The sequence below is a fragment of the Pleuronectes platessa genome, chromosome 5 (genome assembly GCF_947347685.1).
Source record: "Pleuronectes platessa chromosome 5, fPlePla1.1, whole genome shotgun sequence".
In the NCBI taxonomy this organism is placed as follows: Eukaryota; Metazoa; Chordata; class Actinopteri; order Pleuronectiformes; family Pleuronectidae; genus Pleuronectes; species Pleuronectes platessa.
In genome coordinates this window covers 7,869,280-7,875,279 of record NC_070630.1, presented here as the reverse complement: position 1 = coordinate 7,875,279, position 6,000 = coordinate 7,869,280, and positions in this window count along the sequence as shown.

Here is a 6,000-nt window from a genome sequence, read left to right as displayed (position 1 = left end):
CTAAAGGGTTTCTCCACGTCCAGCCTTGTTTTCATGGGGGTGTGTAGAAAGATGTCAAAAATATCATCTCCACCAGGAAGTGTGTGGAGCTGCCTGAGCCGGCACTCTGTCAGCTCCCGGTACATCATGGCTGCTCTCCGTGTTTCATCGCGTTCCAGAAACAGGAAAAGGTTCCACTGACAGTGAGTAAATAAGCCAATTGCTTCTCACTTTGAGAGGAGGAGGGCAACTCGAGGTGGGGGTTTGTGTAAATTGAGCACTGTGCCGATGGAGGGAAAGAAATTGTGCATTACACAGGGCATCAAGAGGGCTGGACTCCTGAGACACATTGTAGCAGGGCCTGAGGCGGCAGCCTCCCACTCTGGGGGGGGGGGACTCTTCCCCCGGCCTGACCTACTTGACATGGAGATATAATCTGTATCCCAGGGAGAAACTGAGGAGCGAGAAAATTTGGTTTTCCCAACAACCTCTTGGCATAAACTCAGATAACCATGTCTGCATGCAGGAGTTCTGCTTGGACTCCCCATTGCACCGCGGAGATAATGTGCAGGCGCTCACAGAGGACAGAGAGGCAGGTGGAGAGATGGGACACACAGTATGACAATGTAAAAAGGAAAGTGAGTGCAGTCTGGAGCGTTTCAAGGGGCTTTGGGAGCCGCAGGCAAACGGGCCCTGCAGGGAAGAAACGCAGACCAGGAAACATGGTATTAAACTGCATCATTCTAAACCTCAAAACGATTCTTTAAGTCTTCAACTAAACCTCTAAAGCGGAGTTTGCAGTCGATAGGAGTTCACACTACATGACTGACGACGATTCAGCACATGCTACTGGTTTTTAACCAAGTGAAACTCGGACTGGTCTCACGAAAACACACTGCGTCCCTCTGGGAGCAGGGTGAGGATCAGGCTGGAGGAGAGGGGACTCAGAGAGGAGCTCAGGCGAACACCAGAGCAGACGCACCGAGCCCGACAGGCATTCTGTTTTTTTGTTTTCACTTTGCATCACTACATGTCCCTTCACCACCTCCAACCCAGGAAGTTGGAAATCTGAACGCACGGGACCCGACGGCGAAGCTCTCCGATCGTGTGTCTTTGAAGACAGACACAAAATGATTATCTACTGCAGATCGGGCAGCAATCAATAGCTTTTGTCTGCTAAGTAAAACAAAACGTCTTTGTTTGAAATTATGATGATTTTGACAGAAACCAGATCGCTTGGGGGTTTCCTGCCATGGTGTTGATGCAGTCTCCTGCACATACATAGCCGATCATTTAAGAGGGCTCCATTACATTTACATCTTTTCATTTAGCTGACGCTTTTATCCAAAGTGACAATAAGTTACAATAACTTCATTCAACCATGAGGGTACAAACCCGGAACAACAAAAATCAAGAAAGTAGAATTTCTCCAAAAAAAGGCAACTACAAATCATCAGCCATCTTGGGGGGGGGCACCTCTCAGACTGCCTGCAAAGCCCCTGAGCGGAGTGTACGACAGAGAAAGGGAAGGGAAGCATGGAGGACAGGAACAAGTGAGTCTAATGTGGAAGTACCTTTCTTCAGTGATGGTGCCCAGGAGGCACGAGCACAACAACACAGACAAACTGGTACAGGTCCCAAAACCCAAGTCAGGACAAAACTGCACCAACATTTCTCTCTAAAACAGAATGAAAGCCCCCAATGCATGAAAGAAGTGACGCTGAGAGAGAGAGAGAGAGAGAGAGAGAGAGAGAGAGAGAGAGAGAGAGAGAGAGAGAGAGAGAGAGAGAGAGAGAGGACAGGAGGGGGAAAAGAGACAGGGAGGCAGCACGGGCCCAGTTACATAACTAACGCCTGTCCAAATCCCACACCACAGGGACTATTAAAAAAAAAAGAAGGGATCTCTGTATGGAGGCTGGAAAGCAGAGAAAAGCGAAGTGGTGTAGAAGTGGACAGGCAGGGAAGGAGGACGAGGAAGGGGGGGGGGGGAGGAGGGGGGGGGGGAACTGGAGGCTGGATGGAGTGATGATGCACACGGGTTGAACTGTACAGTATCAGCAACACAATAAATGATGGTTCATGATGCTCTCTCGGTTCATTCAGGGAGACACAAGTGTGTGTGTGGGGGGGGGGGGGACTAGACGCATGTGTTGTGTATTTGCAGCGTGGCGATGGGCTCTGACAGTTTCGCTCCCTTCACCGTCTGATCACTGGTTTTCCTGACACTTGAGTGAACTCGGGGGTTTGATATCACTCCTCAGCAATCAGCGGTGAGCCGCTCTCATTCAAAGCAACGGGTCGGACCAATTAAAGAGACCCCGGACAAGGTCAGCCCCACCTGTACATACGTGATGAAGCGGAGCCGGTCTCCAAGCGTCGGCTCCTTTGTGAGGTTTACAAGAGCAACGCTCAAACTTCAAAGTTATTTTGATATCGGAAACCACACGAGGAATAGTAATTTCAGTGACGTGCGGAACCTTTGATGTTTCCCCCCCCCCTTTATTTCATTATTTTTTTTCTGCTCCGTCAATGTAATGAGTATCTGAGAAAATATTCCAGCAGCGGAATTCAAAACACCCCCGTGGTGCTGATCTAATCATTTAAAAAGAACAAACTCAACATTGTCTTTTCTAATACACGTGAAAACCAAGCTGAACCCTAAAAGGACAAATAGTGGCTGAAGGGTAACGTGTGGACATGATGTCGAGGGAATGGCTCAGATCGGCCAAAGCAAACATTGCATTTGATTTTTCTTCATCTAATTCTGCAAACCATCAAAAACACTCATATTTCTAAGCAGGTTTTATGCCGAGGGACTCAACACAATCAGCCTCCTCAGAGGATCAGCAGGGCAGAGAGTCACTGGCTCTGTGGAGAGGGCAAGTAAATCAAACAGAGATTTAAAGACAGAGGAAAACCAAACGTCAGCTCTGACACAAACCGACCATCTACTTTTCTCTTATACATGTGGCCTCTAAATGCATCCCCCCCCCCCCCCCCGCTCTGAAAAGTACAGAAGTTATGGGAAGAAATAAAGAAAAACTAATTATCAGAGTAGTCTCAGTGAACAGAAACTTTTTCTGCTTGATAGTAATAAGATGATTAATAGGAGAATAAAACATTAATTTCTTCCAAAACCAATTTTCCAATTCTGTTTAGTTAAAATTCTTAAAACACCTCAGCCCTGTTCTTCTTCATATCACCTATGCATGAGCCTGAAGGTCAAGATGCTGAATTACAGATCAGAATTCAAACAGGGGAATGAATAAACCAGTGAGGGTTCCAGAGGGGGGTGGATTGTAGAAAGCACTTTGTCAAGGTCCTTTTCTAACCAGAGTTCAAATCAGGATTTAAATCAAACCACTGACCATCTCACACACTTCTACCTGACCTGTGTAATGCATGGGAGATTGTGTAAAAATGTATTAAAGTATATGATCTCTGGGATGAAGACTCGCCACCGGGCACATGTCCAGAGCCTTAACCTATAGTGATAATATACCAACACAAGAATACGGCTCTGCAACTATAGTTGTGAGGGAGAAACCAAACAAAGCAGTGAAACCAGTTGTTATTGTGGGTGTTTCAGAACGTCCAGCCCCAACAGTGACACAAAACAACACAATTTCATCACAAACACTTTATCTGTATACGCAAATCCAATTCAAGTGGAAACAGGATAGGGAGGAGGCCGATTGTTCACTCTGAGCCGCTATTCAGAGGCAACAATGGATTATTACTTTATTTGATTGCAACAATTATCGGAACAATTTCCACCCGCCAGACATTTTGACTGCCGGTGCAATTTTGTCCAGCAAACAGCCTCTTTCTCATTCTCTCATTCTCTCCCTCGTCTCCCCCCCCGCGCCACACCAGACAAAGAGGCGAAAAGGCAACGCTGCATCCACATGACCAGTGTTTGCTCAGCAGGTTCCTCAACCAGACGTGGCTGCGAGGCTGCATAGTCAAACACAAAAAGTCTCTCACCTGCCCCGTCTCCTGCATGTAAGCAAATAACCCGGGGCACAGGAGACGCACCAGACTCATGAATCAGGAGAAACACACATTGCTTAACCCCATTCATTACAACAGTACTCCAGGGGTCCCTTCGCCTCGTCCATTTGTCTCCACGCTGTCAGGGCCACAGGGTTGTGTGTTTTTTTTTCTGTCTACACTGAGCAAAGCTTAAAGTCTCAACGCTCCACAAGTGCAAACAGAAAGCAGCAGCGACTAGTACGGCTCAGAGTACAGAGCATGTACGTCAACAGTCCCCTTCACTCCAAATAACACACGCTTAGATCTCAGGCCTATATATTTGTCTATTGTTCTTTTTATCAAGGACCTTGAATTACTTCATAGGGAAAAGGTGAAAATGTCAAAAACCTCTCAACGTTAAAGAAGGAGGGGAAAAAGGCAGATTCTGCGCATATGTCCGGATCTGTGCAAAAATGTAATAAGTTGTTTTTTGGTCTGTGTCTCATCCTTCCACAGAGTTTCATGGAAATCCCTTCAGTAGTGTTTTGTAATCCTGCTGACAAACGAGGGGACAAGGGAGAAAACAGTCGACTGCCAATGATTAACAGATTTGCTCATTAAAAAAAACAAAAAACAGAGTTAGTACTCAAGCAAACTCCTAAATGGATGTTTACATTCAGGTCGCTGCAGAACAGACAGCTACAATACACTTAGTATCTGTAACGGCTTCTTTACACTAGAATTATAACTTGATTTCCAAATGAACTTGGTGTTTGCTTTAAATAACAAGCAGGTGCTATTACACACACACCAGTGGTATGTTATTATCTGACTGTTCTATAGTTTTAGTTGCACAATTAAACAATAGTTGCTAATAAAGGGTTGATCAACATTAGACCTATGTATATTAATTCATATTCATGTGTCCTAGTCTGTGGCATCATTAGCCACCCTGATGAGTATCAGCTGTTATCAACACATCGCACTGCAACGGAAAACTTGTCTGAAATCATTCAACAATAAATATCTAATTATGTGAAGAATGCAAACGTGAAAAGCAGCTGATGAAAAGGTTCGATACCTCTGTGACCACAAACCAGTTTGATCCACACGGCAGCTGATCTTCAAATGATGAAGGAGGCTGTGGACCGAGGAGTAAAGATCAACACATCGACAGAGGAAGACCAACATGGCCACGGATCAGCAGCTGTCGTTACACTCTGGCTAAAGGTGCTCCAGCTTGTGGCCAATTGAACTAGAACTAAATTGAGATAGATAAGACTTTATTCTTTATTGCAGAGGGGAGAAGCTTTGGTTGCTGGTTTGATCCCGGACATGCTGGATTAAATCTGTGTGAAGAGCCGCATTGTTCCAGACTTCATCAATGTTGGGTATGGACAAGGATAATTTTTTTGTGTTTTAAAGAAACTCGTTGTCATTTTTATTATATTCAAGATGGCGATGAGATGTCAACACTCGCATAACCCCAGCAGCGCTCCCCACAAATTATTTTATTTTAATTATTAAAGTTGCAACTCAGATGATTGAGTTTTGCTCGTTTAATACTAATAAAACTGAGCAGAAACTCGCTCTGACCAACTAGAATTATAAAAGAGTATGAAATAATTGTTTGCAACGTCTCAGAACTCTTCAGAGGACAAACTGTCGGGCGAGCCTCGGCAGGGTAAACTCCACAACCCACTTCCCAGCGCGGCAGGCAAGATCAAAATAAGAGTCAAACTTACCTTTCCTTACCATAACAGAAGAGTTTAATCCATCTACAACTACAGGCAACAGAAGCAGCGCTCAGCAGAACCGAGATGTTATCACAGGGGGAGAAATTGGGAGGTGTATCCGCGCATTGATGTTGTGTTTTAATACAACATGAAAGTCAAGTTTGGAGGAAAATCTGTTGCACATCTGAGCAAAAAAAAAGCTGAGGGGCTAGAGGGCATTGTGTGGCAGCCCTGGAATAAATCCCCCGAACGGCACACGGCTCCGAAAATAAAAATAGCCCAGGTTTTCTTTTGCTGTTAATAGGTACAG